Consider the following 19952-nt stretch of genomic DNA (forward strand, 5'->3'; position numbering starts at 1 on the left):
TTTTCTAATAAGACAAGAAAGTACAAGACAAGTTCGTCTCTGTGATTGGCAAGAAAATAAATAACTTCAAATAAAATGTTTATTCAAGATTTTTCATTTCTTCCTTCAGCTGGCCAAAAAAACTTTTTTTGTAATTCATTACTTCATTGCCCTGTCGTGATGCATAATGCATTAGTAACTAACATGTCATTATGCAAATATGATAGATTTTGGGTTTGGTTTTTGCATTAACAAACACTCATGAGAAAATATCAGAATTTATTCGTCGCAAGCATGTCTTCCGTTTGATCAATGAGAAGAAAAAAAATTACATTTCAGTTTATTGTTTTCTTTCAAGATGCTCCTCAAAAACTCATCAAAACCTTACTTGACAGTTTATTTCCTTTGCTGTTTTTGACTGATTATCAAAAGAACTTTTCCAAACTCTTTGTCAGGATATTATTTTTTTTCCCCGTTATTTTCTTCCATGTACGGGTCGTTAGCTCAACGCCATTTATTATTTACGAAAGATACACTCTATTTTTATAAATAAACATACTATGGGGGTTGAAATATTTTATTCGGAAGTCTTAAAAAACTATAAATGATTTTGTTTTCTCCCACCCTCTTAACCACAACAAGCAGTTCTGGATTTGTAAATAAAATGGAGAATTTTTAAGCTATACTTATTAGAAAAAATGAAAATTTCAGACATTTTTTAAACATCTACTACTTTATTCTTTTAAATAAGTTTTAAATATAAAAATCACTAAAACTGTAAAGGGTCTATTATAAAAATACATGGGTAAAAAAATACATGCCAAAAGTGACACAATAACTGGCTCCCCCAGCCTCCTAGAAAATTTAAAAAAGAAAAAAAACTGTAGAGCGGTTCTTAAGTATACATTAAAAAAATCCATTAAAGAATCTCTATTAGTTATATCCTATTTGAAAACGTAATACTGGAATGGAAAAATCTTGAAATATCCTTTTGTAAACAGTTTTTTTTAGTTTTTCCATTGTGACTTTTGACGTAATCCTTACGTAGACGGCGAGTCCTTAATGTAGAAAACTAAAGCCAATAATTTTTAATCAAATAAAAACGTGTGGCATTTTTTTGTCCTATTCTGACAGTATAAATAAATGATCAAAATATGTATACGAAATTTATAACATATAATTTATAATATATAATTTATAGTATGTAATTTATAATTTATAATATATAATATATAATTGATAATCCGCAATAAAGATTTGCTGATGCTTACGAAGCTACTACGTTTTCTGTTTTGTTTTTCTTTCTCGATGGCCATTCAGTCTTGCATTTATTTAAATATGTTTAAAATATATTTCTATAGTCAAAAATTCTCAAATTAGTTTTGTTATTTTCCTCATTCTTCATTAAATCATTTTTCATACCTAAAAAATTAAGTTAAAAAAATATCCAGGACTTATTCAAATTTTTTTTTCTGTTTCCTACTTAGCTTTGGAACTTAACTTTTTTTTTCAATTTCGTAAGTCAGAAAATGTTGAAAAGGAAGAGAAAAAATGAGATTAGTTTCCTACTCCTTGGTTAGGTTTTTAAGTATTTCTTTAAAAAGTATTTTGTTACAAAGGGCCTTAAAAAATTTTTCTCGTGGTAGTAATTTTGTGTTAATGCTAGCAAACCTTTTCTTTCTTATGATACCACACACTCAGAAATAAAACTCCTACTATTGATGATTCAGCATTCCTTCAGCTGCATTTCGTTAATTTTTCGAAATCACGTGATTTGTGACGGAGCGTAAACGAAAATATTTCACAAACTCACAACCCATCGTAGTGCATTGTGGGAGATTGTAAACTAGAATGTCGAAACTAGGATAAAAACTAGACGATCGAAAATAAAGTGACTAAATAAGCTGACCGACTTGTATGAGGGTTAAGGTGTTGATTTCGCACCAGAAGGATCCCAGGTTCAAATCTTGCTTCACACATGCCATGGGTGTAAATTATCTCCCTGTTCTCTCTTGAGCTGTCAGGGAGACATAGATCCACCTACATGGGGCCCCGGAATTAAATGGATATTACTAGGCACTCCGAGTTTTGTTTTTAGAATAAAAATTGAATGACGAAAGATTTCTTTAATTTTGACGAAATTCGTTACCTCGACGAAGTGACAATAGTCAGTTCGTCACTTTGATTATTATTATTATTATTATTATTTTTTTTTTTTTTTGATGGAGCATATGCCACGAAGTGGTTTCATCATAAGCGAAGAAACGTGATATTTGAATATCCATTTTCTACAGTGCACTTTAAAATCGGTTAATTTTCTTACAGATATATTTCTTTGCAATATGTAGCTGTTTCTACGAATACGTAAAAGTAGAGATGTTTGATTTACTTTTATCATCACTTTTGAAAAAGCCCTAGAGACCTGTAAGATAGAAAAGAAGCCAGTTTTAATTTTTTCCCAGTCCCTCGTTAAGTTTTGTATATATTCGGTAAGTCATACACCGCTAAGCCGATTGAAGAAAGATATGAAGTTGCCGCAGGACAAACGCTTTAGGCCGGTAAAATGTAACGATGGTCGTACGTCAATATCTCGCCGTCAAAACACAGGAATGAGGGCCGATGATTTATGTTCAAAATCCTAAATGCCTCTGCACGCAAGAATGGAAGAAATAGCTTCAGAAAACTGATACTTGGTTAGAGAAAAGTTATCGAAATCTTTGAAAATCAATATCGGAAAATTGTTACTCAGAAACTTTCCATCCCATTTACAAAATGATTAATTATAGTTTTGATTTCGACAAATTTCTAAGCTGGAATTTTTTTTCTTCTTATCTTTCTTATCGATAATTCAATAGAAAGACTGAAGAGATATTGACGAAATTTATTGTTATATAATGAACTTTGTGAACAGTTGGTTATTAATTTTTTGGAGAAAATTTAGTTCATCATAAATTATTTTCTTGACGAGAATATAGTAATAATTTTTATTGAATTTTTCTGTTCAACAAGGTTAATAAGATTGTTATTGCATCATATTGTTGATATAACTTGAAAATATTGTTTTAGTTTGTCTCGAACTATAAATGAAATTTATAAAAAGCCACTCATTCCAAGATTCAATAGATTGAAGTTCTTAATGGTTTGTCTCTTAATAATTTTTGGACTAAGAAAATTATAATCTTAATTCGAAATAGTTAATGTTGCGAAAACGATTCTATGCATATGAATGTAAACAACTTATATATAAATGGCGTAACCAAAATTTTGCGTGATTTAAAATCAATATCCTTATATATTCATAAGTTCATTCATATTTTTTCGAAATTTTCCTTAACGAGGGCTCAGTTTTTATTAATAATTTTCATTAAATATTTAGAGAAAAATAAATTAGGTTCTAAGGGGAATATCCGTTAAAGAAACGTCCATTAAAATATCCATTAGAAAGTTGAGAGATTTAAAAGAAAAACGTTATATAAACAGCACATTATCAGTTAATAACCCATTTTTATGTAATTTGGACCCCAAAAAAGAAGAACGGGAAGAAGAAAAAAAAGTAAAAAATTGAGTAATTAAAACAAAATTTTCCTTCTGAATTGATTAAAATATTAATAAATTCGGTAAAAATCAACTTTCTAAATTAATGTAAAAACCATTTTTTATTTAACTGTTAATATTTAATTTTTAATCTTTATTTCTTCTGTTTTTAATATTCCTCTTGAGACAATTTTAATTGCTTTTGGTTATTAATTTTAAAATTGTTCTTTATGACATTACGTTAAAAATAATAAAATTCAAAGAAAAATAATATCAAATATAATAAAATTCAATGAAAAATAAAGTCAAATATAATAAAAGATTTCAACTAAAAACTCTTAAAAATGTTTTTAATTAAAAAAAGAAAAAAAAACAGTATAATATTTTATTATTATTCTTTATTATATTGTGATAACAATAATAAAATAAAATAAAGAAGGAAAATAAAATACAAAATATTTCCCGCAAAAATTGTTAAAATTGTCGTGTACAAAAAAAGCAATATGTTATACGAAAATTGCAAACAACTGAGATAAAATGCGCTTTAAAATTAATTGTTATACTTTTTTTAAAGGAAAAAAAATTGCTCAGTAAAAGGGAATTGTCACGGTAAAATCTGAAATATATTTTCCAATGAATTTATTAACATTTCAGAAATTTATTTGTAAATTCTCAAGTTGTAATAAGGCACTTTTGTTTTTATTGATGAAGAGCTAGTTTGAATCAATAAACAAGCTACAGTAAAAAATGGAGCAGTTAAGCTTGAAAAATTTTTTCAATTATTTATTATACTATTCATATTAAAATAAATTTACATCTTTTCATATTTTCACTAAAAGCTTTTTAAAAGAAAACATTATTTTGAAAAAATGAAAATCCTTAAAATTGAAATAATATCAAAATTTTGGTGTTTATCTGATATTAAAAACAGGGTTTCTGTTTCAAAAACTTTGTCCCGAAAAGTATAAATAAAATATTTTTCTCTATAAATAATTCGCAATTGTCATGTTTCTGTTTTGCTCATTCACTTTGTGTCCAAAGGCTTAAATAGGATAATTAAAATAATAATAAAACTATATTTTTATCTCAAACATAACAAAAAAAGCAGAGTAAATAAAAAAATAAAGTTAATGTTTTTTCCCTGAATTCAGAAACAATATAGGAGAAAAATGAGTTACGAAATTCAAACAATTGTATCAGAATAAATATATTTTATGCAATGATGGATAAAAGGATAATTCAAATTTGTTTGCATATAATTCGTATGTTGATTACCACAATATAGAATATTTCCTAAATACAAGCAGAAATAAATAGTTTGCTTTATTCTATTTATAGATAAACGGCAAATTGCACTCAAACATTTATAAAATTTCACAAAATGCAAATGAATCAAAGCAGGCGATTACACTTTGTAAATCATCATTATATCCTAAACTCTAATGCGTGGTGGTCCAATTTTTATTCATCTTTCTGAATGCAAATTAAGTAAAACTAGTGAATGTCAATCAAATGTACTTGTTTATTAGGAAGATGAAAACAATTTGAATCGTGTGTTCTTTAAGTTCTAACCCCTTATTATGTATAATCAGTCTTACAAATATATCTTAAAAAAAGCTGACATTTTATGTTTGGTTTCTTTTCCCTCATTTAAATTCATCTGCAAATAATTTGAGTTCGCGTTGTATTTTTTTCCTTTTGAAAAACAAAACTCAACGTAATTTGCGTAAGTAATCATGCATTATCTTCATTCGAGCATTTTTATTAGGAGTTTGTTTTAAAATTTGTTATCCCCATCAATTTTAACTCAATTAAGAAGTAGAAACTATTCTATTTCGATTCATTGTTTGTTTTTAATCAAAAACTGTTTACTTCTTGTATTTATTCTTTTGTAATAGAAAATAATTTATGTGATAAAGGCAAATAATACTGAGAACTGGGGAATAAAAGTCGCAGCTCATTGCTGACGAAATAATAAATATAAATAAATATAATTCCATCAAAATGCATAGAAAATCAATAGAAATAAATAAATAAAACAAAATATGCAAAATTTATTTAAAATAATTTGGAATTAAAAAATAATTAAGTAAAAATATGGAGGAAACATATTAACTTCAATACAGTGTATTTTTTTACCGATGTAATTGAGTACTTGATTTTTAAATTTGAATTAAGCTTTAATTAAAATATGATAATAATGATAAATGTGATTAAAAAGATTAAAAGATAAGATAAAAGAAAACAAAAGAAGACATTTTCATAAAAGCAAATGAGATAAAAAAATAAACTATGACCAATATTGCAATTTTTTTTTCTTTTTACCATTTGAATCCTTGTAACATTATAAGTGGAAACAACTATAAAACAACTATAAACTATAGATTATTGTTTTCACGTTGTTTTTTTAATTAAATAAAATACCCCCCGCCCTAAAAAAAAATCACCAGTCCTTCGAAATAGAAGCAAAAAAAAAAAAAAGAAAAAAAAAAAAGTACGAAGTTTCACAAACATTTTTGAAATTTGCATTTAAATTTTACCCGTTTCTCTATTATTTAAATGAAGTTACTTAAAAAGTTATTTTCATCAGTTTAAAAAAATAAATAAAAATATTTTGCTGAAAAATTCAAGCCAAAAAGAAATTATTTTAGTAAATAAGAAATCTTACACTGTAAAAATTTCCGGAGTAAACTACGATAAGTATCGATACTCAGGGTGCTTCTTATAATTTTTGCCGGAACATGTTACGAAGCAAAATAATCTGATATACCGTCATATAACAGTACAGTAATAATTACAGCACAATCACTGATTGAATTTTTACAATAATAATTACTGTAAAATCACTGAGTTACTCTAATCAAATAAATATTACTGTAAAAATAACGGTTTAATATTTTACAGTAAAAATGAATTTTACAGCATAATGGATTGTACGGATGATGAATCCAAAGTGCTGGTACCGTAATTTGACCCGGAATATTTTACAGTGAACAAATAATTATATTGTTTTTCTTCAGTGTACATAAATATAAGAAATATAAAAGCTTATAAAAGTTTTTAAAAAAATATAATATAAAAGATAATATAAAAAATATAAAAGTTTTTCATTCATACAAATATTATTTTATTAATGTAAATACTTGACAATTTTATTACAAAACACAAAAACAATTTGACAATTCAAAATCATAATTACCTTAAAATTTTAAATATCATCCCATTCTGAAAATAAATTCTTGTAATATGCTCCGTATCCAAGCGTTATGTTTTCCTCTATCATGGATAGTAACACGAATTAAGTTCAAATAGGAGATTTTTCAAAGTAAGAGGGTAAAAATAAGGAAGTCCATTAAGTTATGAATTTACCTATATGTATTCTACTTCATATCTCAATTTCTGAAGTATGTTAAAAATGATCTTTCAACTAACTCTGGTTTCCTGTCTGGCCACAAAATGTCTATGTTAACTAAGGGGTGGAGTTACAAAATGATTGAGAAATCAAGTTTAGGAACAACAGACATTTGTTTGAAAAGTACCACGCTGAGGTACTTTAAACAAATATTTTAACCCCTTATTCCCCCCTAAAACGAAAATAGGCACCAAATAAAAAAAAACAGGTAAAAAATGATTCTTGTCTCCCACTCTCCAAAAAATACAGGTGCGAAGTTTCTAAAAAAAATTTTTTTTTATGTTCTATTTGGGGTGGCCGTCACGCCGTAAATTACCCTCAAAACAACGCGGAAAAAAATCGCTTTCTGTCGTTGTTTTTGGGGACTGATAGCTACCTGCTGTTCGACAAAAGAAGAGCCAGGCGCAGAAAAAGAGAGTCATGCTTAAAAAAGCAGCAAGGGCTTAGAAGCTTTTGTTACACCATTCGCCTTGCATGTTGTAGATACAATAGCATGGGGATGATCGAAATCTTCACATACCCACGTGGTTCAAATCTACCTTTTTCTTAAGATTGGGATGAAAAGGAAGATGCATGCCTGTTAGTTTTTTTTTTTCTCTCCATGGAAGAGCTTATTCTAAGGTCAAATCTCTATGGTCCTTCAAAACTTTTAGGGATTCAGGACTAGTTTGTGAAAAGGTACTTTTGGAGGCGTTTTGTGGTCATGTCATGGTAGTTAATGGCTTTTCAATTCAAGTGTTCACACCCTATTTCGTGCCTTTTTAACATTTGCATGTTTTTAAACTCTACCAATAACAATATATACATACCATAATACAATGTTACAACGTTTAATTCATAATTGGGAATACCAGTTGCTTTTTATTTCGCAGAAATTGTTAATTAAAAAATGGTTTCCTTTTTTTTTTTTTTTTTTTTTTTTCTTGAAAATTCAATTTTGGATCCATTTAATATATTTTTTATAAATATCATTTTAGTAATAATGTTTTAAAATAGAAAAATAAGTATAGTTTAGTAAAATTAAAATTCAAAACAAGCATAATTTAGAGCAAGAAAGTGATAAAAATCATTATGTTACTCGAAACAGATTTAGGGACAGGGTTTTTATAGCCTAGAAAAATAAAAAAGAGGTAATAAATGTTTCATAGGGCCGTTTTAATTTTATCGATTGAAATTTGGTAATAAATAATTCAAAAGTGACAAATTCAAAAGTAACACACCATGATGAATAAATAATTCAAAAGTGTCAAATCAATAATTTTGGAAAATTCTTTTTACTTATATTAAGATTTTACAACCATTTTGTAAAACCTTTCCCAAGGATCATTCAAGTTGACAGTTATAATAGTGTAATAGACTTTTTTTTTCACTGATTGTTGTCACCCTGGTTATAAGTGGATGCTTTTAATTTAGCAAAGAATAGGTAAATATATATATATATATATATATATATATATATATATATATATATATATATATATATATATATATATATATATATATATATATTAGTTTATATATTATATTTGATTTATTAAATCAAAATTTTTTAAAAAAAATCATTGATTTTGCCAGACAGGCCTTAAGTATAGTTTTATAAGTTTATTGTTTCAGCATCAAGATTTCTAAAATATCAATTCAGTACACTGCAAAAAATTTCGGATCAAATTTTCGCATGAAGTACCAGCCAGCGCTTTGGTTGCATCATCCGTAAAATCCTTTTTTTACCGTAAAATGTTAAACAGTAATTTTTAAAATGATATTTACTTAATTAGAATGATTCAGTGGTTTTACGATAATCATTACTATAAAAATTATGGTGTATCAAATTTTTTTGTTTCGTAACATGTTCCAATAAAAGTAGATTTTACAATAGAAAGTACCGGCACCCTGAGTGCTAGTAATTTTTATCGCAATTTGATCTGGAATTTTTTACAGTGTTGACAAAACTATATTTTTTAACACTTCACCAAAGAAAACTCTTAAAAATGTGAAAAGTAGTTAAATAAATAACTATCAATAAAGATTAATTACGACGTTAAATTAGAAACTTGCACAGTAAATCTGAATTGTTATATCACTTGATCAATTTGTCACAAAAGATGAATTAACTCGCTACATTCGCTTAATTGTAAAGACTAATCAATTTCAATTAGGCACCCAGTTCTCTAGGGATTTTCTCCCTTCCCGGAAATCTATCCCATTATTGGATGTTTATAAATGCATGCCTTGATGTGCAATCTTTAGTATGATTGTAAACCTTATAATTTAGAAACAAATGAATTTTATTAGATCCTTTATTTTTTAAACTATTTACTTAAACAATTCTTAGATAATTTATGATTAAGTTCCATTTAATAATAACTATAAATAATAAAACATTTCTTTTCCGAGTAAAATAAAATTCTCAAGAATTTTATGATATTTTATTATGAAAAATATGAATGAATTATGAAAAATATCTTGAGATATAAAAAAAATGAGTTTAGCTTAATTTATTTGGCATCATTATTTGTGTTATTTATTTTATGTATTTTAAAAGCTATAACGATTATGGTAATGATAGTTTACTAGTCACTAACGCGAAAAAGGCATGTATGGTGAAAATAGGTTTGAAGTGTCAAAGAATAAAAAAGATAAGAATTGACTAGTCGCATTGCTTTTCACATTGAAATTTTTATCAGTCACAAATCACTGACAGTTGCATTTGAAACATTTTCGTAATAAAATACATTCATTTAGCTACTTACATTATTATTATTATTTTTCATTTAATTGTTTATTTATTTTTTATTTTTCTGGTATTAATATTTAGGCAACAAGTATCGAAAATTGTTTTCGCAAGATCTGCAAAGTGGTACGATTTAGGGAACCAGTTGTCTAATTAGTAGCACCTGCTCCCGAAAACCTCAGAAATATTGAATATTTATAATTAAGGGAATAAATTGTCCACGTGAAGCTCAAAACAATTTATTGAAATGTAATATTAAATTTTTGTATTGTTTCAAGTATAGTAACGAATTCATATGCCTATAAAATGTTAAAGGAACACAATGTTACTTGCAACTAAGTTCAAGAGTGCATCGTATTACTTACATCGTATTAATAGATATCCATATTACAAACATAATGGCGGACAGTTTGCGAATGTTTCATAATTTTTACAATGAGAAAATCATTTGAAGTTTGCTTTTCATTAAAAAATGAGCGTCGACCTAAAAGAAAATACAAAGATATGTCAAAAAATATAAATAAAATATGTTTAATCGAGGTTTGTTTAGTCAGGAAAAAGCTAAACCGACAGCATACATATTACTAACATAGAAGCGGACAGTTTGCGAATTTCTGATATTTTTCGACAATAAGGATATTATTTGAAGCACATTTTCTATTAAAAAAGGAGCATCAAACTAAAAGAAAATACAAAGATATGTCAAGAAATATAAGTATGAAAGGTTTAAAAGACGTTTGTTTAGTTCGAAAGAAGCATATATATTACCAACAAAGCCTTCAGCATAGAATATGCATGAGCATGAAATACATGAACATGAGAACTTCAGATACATGAACAGATCGGTTTCTGAAATCACATTACAATTCAATAATTACAAGATCGATAATTACTGCTTGACTTGCCAGATAATAATTACATTAATAATTACTTCTTGAATAACCAGAAGCTCGCCACTTAAATGTTTTAACATCAGCTTTTTCTTCCACGGAAAGAAAATAATTTGAAAAATAATTGATTTAAAGTAAATAATTTTCATCATAATGTTATTAAATCTCAATCTCATAAAGATATTAAATCTCATATTTTCTTTTTTTTTCCGGATTAATTCACGTATAAAATGAGATTTTCTGCCATCAAAAAGTCTTCAATTTGAATATTGACGAATCAGAATAGTCAAATCCTAAACATTGTTCTTAGTTGTAGCAATCTTATTTCAAGCCTCACTCACAAGATGAGAAATTTATTAATAGGTGAAAGTGAGTCCAGAAATAGTTTTCAGCCTCTTTATGACAGTTTTGGTGAAGTACAATTTAAATGACTTGAAACTCGACCTGTTCAGTAGTTGAATTTGATACGTTGCTCCTAAATCGTACAGGTACGTTTAGGAATGCTCACGATTCAGGCAACTAAGTACTATTTTAAACAAAGTGTTGTTCCTAGTATCAATTAATGGCTAGCTAATAAAGAAACAAGTCGAACTTAACCTAATAAGTTGTTAACAATTAGATGAAATATTAAATAATCTATATATTACTGTAGTTCCGCTATATCCTTCCACAGAATGTTAAAATTAAGCCCTCTAATGAATCCCGATTTTTGGTGTAACGTGGCTCAAAGTTTTCAGCAGTGTATAATCTACTGTGTGGAAGTTTGCTTTTATTAAGGGTATTCCTGCATCGGATCCTGATTTCGCTAACGACGAGCAAAAGCGCTATATTGCTACTGGCCGGTTTTTGAATTTGCCATAAATTTCTGTGTAAATACAATATATAGATGCTTTCCATAAAATGGCTACGAATTTTACAGTTCGAATTCACCCCATCCTGAGATTTTTTTTTTTTTTAGTTTTTCACATGCGACACTGCTTGTTGTAGCCAAAACTTGGCGACCATTTCAGAGCAGGATAAGAGAGTAATTTTTGTCTGATATTCGGCTAAATGGGAATGTACCAAAAAAAAAAAGCTTTTCATTTCTATGAGCATGCTTCTTATCATAAAGCAAAGTTTTTTTTTTCTCCCGTTTTAATGCGATCTCTTTATTTTGACATCAAATCGAATTTTACGAGAAACCACTATTTGGATTAGAGAAAAAGATCTCATTATTTCGTAATTACCAGGCGGAAAAAAATTTCCCCACTTTTCACCAGCAATGTTTTGTACACTAAAATCGATTTTTTTTTTCTTTTCCTTTTGAAAAAAGAAAAGCAGATGTATAACAGTAATAAGAATAACAATTTTATACACTCATTCCCACTGCATTTTTTTTTTACCCACAGCGTTGGCAAAAAAATGGTGGACAGTTCGATTTCTGTTTTTTTTTTTTTTTTTATTTCGTCTCCCGGGGGCTTTCTTTTTTATTTTCTTCATCCACACTAATAATTTTGAGAAAAAAAATCTGTCCCTAATGGACAAAAGGGCAAACGGAAAGGGGGTGGGAAATGTGATAAAAGAAGCGAAATGTAGAAACATTGGCGCGAAGTGTAAGGTGGGGGATTAAATTAAAGGATACAGTCCTTTGATCATTAAGGATGTATTAACGAAAAAATATCTACGATATGGATATAAAAAATCACGCTTTAATACGATAATGATTATACCTTTCATATTGTCACGTGACTGTGAGTTATCTATCTTTTTTATACAACCGCATTTCTTTTTCTCAAAACCTTGTACTTACATGATCTTATAGAGTCCATGCTAAAGCTATTTGATCTTCACTTTGTGGGAAAATATAATAGATTTTCTTTTTCCCTCAACAAATTAATATTGTATCGTGATAACTTTCAGAACTTTCATTTACGTAACAACTACTGTGAACAAGTGGATTATTAATTTAGTGGAACTAAAATTGGTCCCTCTATTGTAATTTCTATAACTGATTCGACTTCCCATTGATATTATGTCAATGGGGCGTGCGTATTTCTAGAACAATCCCTCTTTTTTGTTCCGGCCAGACCACCTTAGTAGCATCATTTGGAGAGGGAAAATGTATGTTTTTATGCCTAAATTTTTTAAATCAGTCATTATACGTCTTTTCTTCCTATCAAAAATGGAACAATATCTATCGTAAGAGCGAAAAACAATTATTTTTGTCACTTACTAATTGGTTTTCCTTTTTAATCAAATGGAATCCGCTTTATTTAAATAGCAGTCTAGGGGAAACAACCTAATTAAAAACCGGTAGAAAGTATTTGATTTAAGATGATCGATTTTTCCCCTAAGTTGATTAACCCCTTAACGCACATATTTTTTTAAAAAGAATGGCCCCCCCCAAAAAAAAATCCATTTTCTTTTAATATAAAAAAACACACTTTAGAACATTGTTTTTTCTTTTGGTGGACAATTTTGATATACTGCACTTTCGTTCCATGTATAAAGGCTATATTCAGAGATGCCAACTGCTCCGGACATGCCAAAATAATTTTAAGAAAAAGGTAAAAAATTTTGGAAATATTTGACTATTTTTGCTTGCTTTTTGAAAGGTATAGCATGACATAAGTACTATAAAGTGGTGAGTTATATAAGCCTACGAATTATTTAGAAATAGTGGTGGATAAAAATCTACTAAATTAAATTTATTAATCCAAGAATCACAATTGATAAATTATTTACATTAATTGCTATAACACTTATTTATTCTTGAATAAATAAGTGTTATAGCTTACAATCCTATGTAAATGATAAATATCAATAAAACGATTTTTTTTCTTAGCTTTCACATTGTTATTCTCAATTTTCGATTATATTCGAGAGTGAAAAATTATAGCAGCATAAAATACAACGCCGCTCGAATTATCTCGAGTGTGCACTGTTTGGCCTGTTTAGCGCGCTCGAATTAACTCGAGTGCGCTAAAGTGGTTAACTACCAAATGAAATTCGATACCTACCTACAGTATCATATACATGATGTGATAGTTATCAATGCAGTATCTCTTTCTGAAATAGATTAATAGCAACATACTTTTGCTACCACTTTTTATTTATTCGAAATAAATAAGTGACGAGTTTCACTCTTCGAATAATGCTATTGGATTAGGAATCATTACAGAATTCAATATTTTGAATTTTTATTTATTTCTGTCTGAATAATAATGAAAACAGTGTTCGATCGGATTTAAAAATTTTAAAAAGTGTTAACAATAAATGGACAAATGTCCATCATTTTACAAACATTTGTGACCGTCACTACACATTAATTTTCAAATAAAATACATCAGTATCAAAATTCTGTCCTATTAGATTTCTAAATGAGAAATAGGTATTTTTGCTTTAACATAAATTAACTATCCCATAAATTTAGTATCCATTTAGCTTTAACATAAATTAACTACCACAATAAAATTTTTAAGGCCTGTGAAAAATTATTAATCCTTATCTTTTCCATTAAAGACTAGGACTAATACAAATTTAATAATATTCTCTTTTAAATATATAATTAAAATAATAAAATGTAAGAAATTGTTTTTGTTATATGTAAATAATAATATTATCAGATAAATCTAAATTGTATCACTTATATTTATGTTTAATTAATTTTTTTACATGCCTGTACAGTAGCTTTATTTATATTTATTTAACTTTACTTTTATAAAGTTTTGGAGAAGTTACAGAGACGGAAATATAAAATTATGTAAGCAAAACTACATTCCACGTAAATTTCCATAAATCCGAATTTCTTGACATAATGATATGAAAAATACTTATAAAAAGTTTATTACTTGATATAAAAGCCCTAAAAACATCTGAGATTTAGGCATGATAATTTTTCCACAGATGGTGAGCAAAAGCAGGCATTTTTAAAACAAAATTTTACTAGAAATAACGAACCTAAACAATAAACTGCTTGATGATTTTTATATTTATCGCAGAACGTATTTCTTTCTATTCTTATTAAATAAATTATTACTGCATTACATTTGTTATAACAAGGAAAACCATTTTCTTTAAATACCGAAATTCCTTAGTAAGTTAAAGGGCATAATAAAAAGCATTTTCCTGATGATATACTTACTTTTTTTCAATGCTCTTATTATTATCAGTATGAAACAGATTAAATACTCATCATAAATTTAAGTTAAATTTTATTTATATTTGCGGCTCCCAATACTTGATCCAGGAGTTCAATTGTCTTCTGGAATGGTTTCAAAATTACAAGGCTACGGAGCTGAACATTGGTTGTCGTAAACCCAAAAATTGGGTTATAAAATATAAAAGTAGTATATTGGCCGGGATAGCCTGGTTGGTGGGGAATTGGGCCCATGTCCAAGTGATCGTGAGTTCGATCCCCACCAACCGAAGACTCCCCGTGTAGTAAATGGTCACTGATGCACGTTAAATCTGTCGAGTTGCAAAGTCCTCCATGTTCCTATTACAAATCAATATCTCTGGGGGTACTGATTCAGGAGTTTCCTTGTCTTCTGGATTGGTTCAAAATTACAAGGCTACAGAGTTGAACTTTAGTAGTCGTAAACCCAAAATTGGGTCGGCTGTTCAACGACGGATATAAAATATAAAATAAAGGTAATATATTATTCGTAAACTATGAAATATTTTAAATTAAAATTTTCTATCCAATTTTGTCTATAAAATACTCAAAGCTTTATATATCTGTAACTGATATGTATATTTCAAAAAGAACGATTTTCTTCCTTTGAAAGTAAAATTGATTTGAATGAATATACATAGTTTTTCCCCGTTTTTTCTTCCTATAGTGTGAATAAAATAGAATGAACGAGTTAAAAGCATGGAAAATAAAGAGTATGCGTTTTATCACTGTTACTATGATTGTTTATTTATTTATAATTATAAGTTTATTACAAAACATTTTCTTATTTTTTGCAGATTTTGAAGTTTCATTGAGATATGTGAGTACTTTTTTTGAGCTATTTATTACGATTTGGATATAACTTCAATATGTTAACTGTTATAAGATTCTGAATATGTTATACCTTCAACGAGTCACATGATTTTAAAATTATTGCAGGTTCGAATAATTTTTATGAGACAAAAATCTTACAATTTTTAACATACCGAATGTTTTTTACATTACAAAATTGTTGTAATTTCTACAAGCTTATGTATATATATATATATATATATATATATATATATATATATATATATATATATATATATATATATATATATATATATATATATATATATATATATATATATATATATATATATATATATATATATATATATATATATATTTGTATATATATATATTGTATATGTTTATAACTATTACAAGAAGAAAAAAAATAATTGAAATATGTCTGAAAAGCATTATAAAGCACATTTTTACTTTAGCATTTTACTTTAAACGTAAGCATTACTCAATTTATAATTGTTAATTAAATTGCTTTATACCCTCTAGCATATATTTGTGAAATATTTAATTACTTCTAAAGCAATAGCTTTAGAATATTAATTTATATTTGTTTAAACCATTCAAATCTAAATATTTAACACAGTAAGTGGAAAGTTATTTAAAGAACGGAATTATTCTCTTTCGCCAAAACAATCCTACAAAACATTGCAAAATCATGCATCTTCACTTGAAAAAAATAAACAAATTTCAAGTCATAAATTTATTGCTGATGGGGTATATAAATATTAGGAGTGTTAAAAGTAATACTACTAGGGTAACAAATCTTCATTATAGGGTGTTAATTCTTCAGACAATGATATTTCAAGACATATTAGTTGCAGCATAAATTACAATAAAAATTTTCGATTGATCTAAATTGAAAGAACGGTCTCATCCGTTTAAATGGGCAATAAACACAGATAAATGTCTTCAAAGATTCTGAATGAACTGTTAACCCTGACCTTACCCGTTTATCAAGCGCGTAAATGGTGGTTTTATTAGGCCATAAAACAACAAGTCCCAGTTGTTTGAGTACCGCTCCATACCAATGGCGGAGAATCATTAAATATTCAACATGGCCGCCAATGTAAACACCAAAGCGCCTTGCTTCTTCGCCGTTTCATTCTCAACCAATCACTGAGCAGTACATTTACCCGCCTTTCTCACTTAGCTAATAGACATGCGAAAAATGACTAATTACTGATGATATTTGCCCAGTTTTTATTTTTTTCCCTCGGCTTTTCAATCAAAATGCAGGAACAAAATAATAAGTAGAAAAGAAATTCTTTAAGGGGAGAAGATAACATATAATACATCGAAGATTAATGCTAAAAATGGACAAGTTTGATATCGATAAAATGAAAAATGTTTTGCTGTCACCTACCGAAGTCATGAACTTTCTTTGAGATTTGAGGATGGGTTTTTCAATAGCTATTATCAATAAGCAATTTCACAGCCAGAGCTAGTAGTTATGATATTTTTTATCACGAATTTTGTGGCACGTATTACACCTGTTTTCTAAACTTAGTAAAACTACTTTTTCTTAAGATATTGCGATGAAATTATATATAAATAAATGCATCTGTCAAAAGTAATCTCTCCTAAGTAAATATTAGAGATTATTTCAAATGATTTTCGGAATGAAAATTTGAACAAGAAGAAAATTCATCAAATATGTAGTGATCAGATATAATGGTTTTGATTAAAAATAATAATGATTGCTTCTGAGTCAACCCACTTGTTTCATCACAGTATGTCAGAAAAGATTAAATTTTCGTCATCTTTTAAAGTGTATATACAATCATAAATTTTTGAGACGTGGTTAAAATAAAACTATAGGCTCGAATAAAAAAAAAAAAAAATGAAAATGGCTTCGTTGCATATTTTATTTAAAATCTCGGGTGTGCTTAAACATTTTTATATTTCCTCGACTATTAGTAAATTTGTAATTAAAATAAAGTTAATTAAGAAACAAAAACTTTTATCATACACTTTAGTTACTTTATTTTGAATCTTAATATAATCTTATTCAAATGAAATAATATAAATTAATATATATTTGTTATTTCTCAAAAAGCCTTTCTTTTGTATTTCATGAAAAATTATTTGATATTCGTGCATGTCATATTTGTTTGGGAGCATTAATCACGTTAATAAATATTACTATCTTGTAGTAAAGTAGAATGAATATGTAATTAAAATAAATGTCACTATCACTATATTATGAAAAATCCAGTTTAAATTTAGTTTAGTTATCGAGTCTTAGTTCAATATATTTTGAATGAAGGAAGATAAATAATAACAAATACAATTAAATTTCAGAAAACATTGATTTAATATTTAGACATTAATATTTGGTTGTTTAACATACTATAACTCTAACGATCCACACTAAAAATATTATAAATGTTGTAGCCGATATATTCCAACATGTATTGGCTACAAACATTTTGACTTTTAATGGAACACTGATGTCACATCATTGCATTAAATTCTAAGAATATTTCTTAAATTTGTTTATTTAGTATACCATTACTATAGCCATTCACGCTGAAAGATTATAAATGTTTTTGCAATGTATTCTAACATATATTGTTTACAACATATTCCAACATATATTGGCTACAAACATTTTGTTTTTTAATGGAACACTGATGTCACATCATTGTATTAAACTCCAAGAATATTTTTGCTAATTTGTTTGTTTAATATACCATCTCTATAGCTATTCACGCTGAAAGATTATAAAGGTTTTTGCAATGTATTTCAACATATATTGTCTGCAACATTTTAACTTTAAATGGAAAACTACTGCCGTTGCATTAAACATTTTGAATTTTTTGCATTGCATTTTTCACATTTTTTGTATTTTTTACATTTGGTTGCATCACTATAGAGATTACGCTAAGAATATTAAAAGGAGGGAATATGTATGGTTTGTCTCTTTCTATTCTTAAATGTGTATATAGCAGATTAATAACACTTTAAAGTAAGCATCCGAACTACTTAAGCCTCAAGCGGCGACTATTTTGATGAAAAATATGTTGGTTTACACCTCTTTCACAGAGGGTGTATTGTAAGCTCTTGCATTATGCTGATAAAGGCACTTTAGTTGAGAGGCACGGTATCTTTCGAGCTCCGCAGTGTTTATGAAATTAAAACCGCCGCGATATTGGTGTGCGGGACACGCATATCGTTTAATCAGAATGCATGTTTAATTAACGCACCCAGTCACTGCGCGTCCATGTTGGACATATATCATTTTTACCCGCCCAACTTCCCCACTGGTCAAATCTGTCCTTTGAAGGAACTATTTATCACGCCCGGCTTCTCCGTTCGGGTCCCCGATTTGTATTCAGACCCAAATATGTCGCCTCTGTTGTCATAACAACAAGACTGATAAGCTGTCGTTGCTGTTAATAGAAGGGAGGCGAAAATTTGCTTGTCTCCAAAGATATCAATAATGTCAAGTGTTAAGAAATTTATTAGGCTTTGGATTGTGTATAATGAACTTGGTAAAAGCAAAAAAGAGAAATTGATTGAAAAACAAAAATAAAGGATATAAATGTATTTTGATGTGATTAAACCTTTGCAATCTAGGCTTAAATTTTAAACGTGTTTCTGTCATCAAAAAACGAATGCAGTTTAATCTTTGCACTCTGTTAAGAAAGTTATTCGAAAGAAGTATATATATATATATATATATATATATACGTATATTAAAAGTATCGACACAACTTTGCGATATTTCAAAATTTAAGGGACAGTCAGCCAATACTAAATAATAACAAATTAATCTAAATATGAATGCCAAAGTCCTTTTCTTTATTAAAGTATTTGCAATCTTGAAATGTTGGTTCATTATTTGGATGTAAAATCAAAGAATTACGATCTATAAGGAATAAAGTGGTAATTAATAAAGTGGTAAAGTGCTAAATAACGATGCGGAATAAAGTGGTAAAGTGCTAATATTATAACACCCACTCAGCTTTATTATAAGGGTTAAACATTTTTGTTTAATTATAATATTTATTTTTCTATTTTCGTTCCATTAAAAATCTGATATCAGGGGGTTGACCCATTCCTCACTTAAGGGGACAAGTGCTACAGTTTATAGTGAAGTTTTTTTAGAAAAGTGCAAGGGCATATGTATTTCAAACAATTTTTTATTATTGGTTATTATCGTTATTTTTTTTTAAAAAAAATTGAAATCCATTGATTACAGATCAACATTAAGACATTTAAATAAGCAACATATTTATGCCTGACACGAACTACTTAATATATCAAAAAATAATATAACAATAAAATAAACGTTTGAAATAATTAAACCACCATTCTTTTTGCTTTTCAAAGAACAAATTCCTAAAATGAGAACATTCATGCTAAAAAATTCTGTAACAAATTAAGGTTAAAAGT

At 27.7% G+C, this 19952-nt stretch overlaps 2 long non-coding RNA genes across 12 annotated transcripts in view; one reads left to right on the forward strand and one right to left on the reverse strand.

The window, feature by feature from the left end:
• Positions 1-7166, reverse strand: part of LOC107447506 (uncharacterized) — a 92680-nt gene extending 85514 nt beyond the window's left edge. Inside the window, exons 1-2 of one of the 4 annotated variants that reach the window (XR_011638363.2) lie at positions 6883-7091; positions 6713-6789 (exon numbers count right to left, since the gene is read on the reverse strand). This is a non-coding gene — a long non-coding RNA (uncharacterized LOC107447506). Of the gene's footprint in view, positions 1-6712 lie in introns of all 4 variants that reach the window. The other 3 variants (XR_015430906.1, XR_015430907.1, XR_011638362.2) reach the window with 3 other exon arrangements.
• Positions 1-19952, forward strand: part of LOC107447505 (uncharacterized) — a 290115-nt gene that overhangs the window by 189198 nt on the left and 80965 nt on the right. For 5 of the 8 annotated variants that reach the window (XR_001584536.4, XR_001584538.4, XR_015430901.1 and 2 more), the window contains one exon: positions 15500-15522. The exons of the other annotated variants lie outside the window; for them this stretch is intronic. This is a non-coding gene — a long non-coding RNA (uncharacterized LOC107447505). The remainder of the gene's footprint in view (positions 1-15499; positions 15523-19952) is intronic. 8 annotated transcript variants of the gene reach the window in all.

This window comes from Parasteatoda tepidariorum, chromosome 12 (assembly GCF_982258835.1).
Source record: "Parasteatoda tepidariorum strain Cologne lab strain chromosome 12, Ptep-v5.0, whole genome shotgun sequence".
NCBI classification, from domain to species: domain Eukaryota; kingdom Metazoa; phylum Arthropoda; class Arachnida; order Araneae; family Theridiidae; genus Parasteatoda; species Parasteatoda tepidariorum.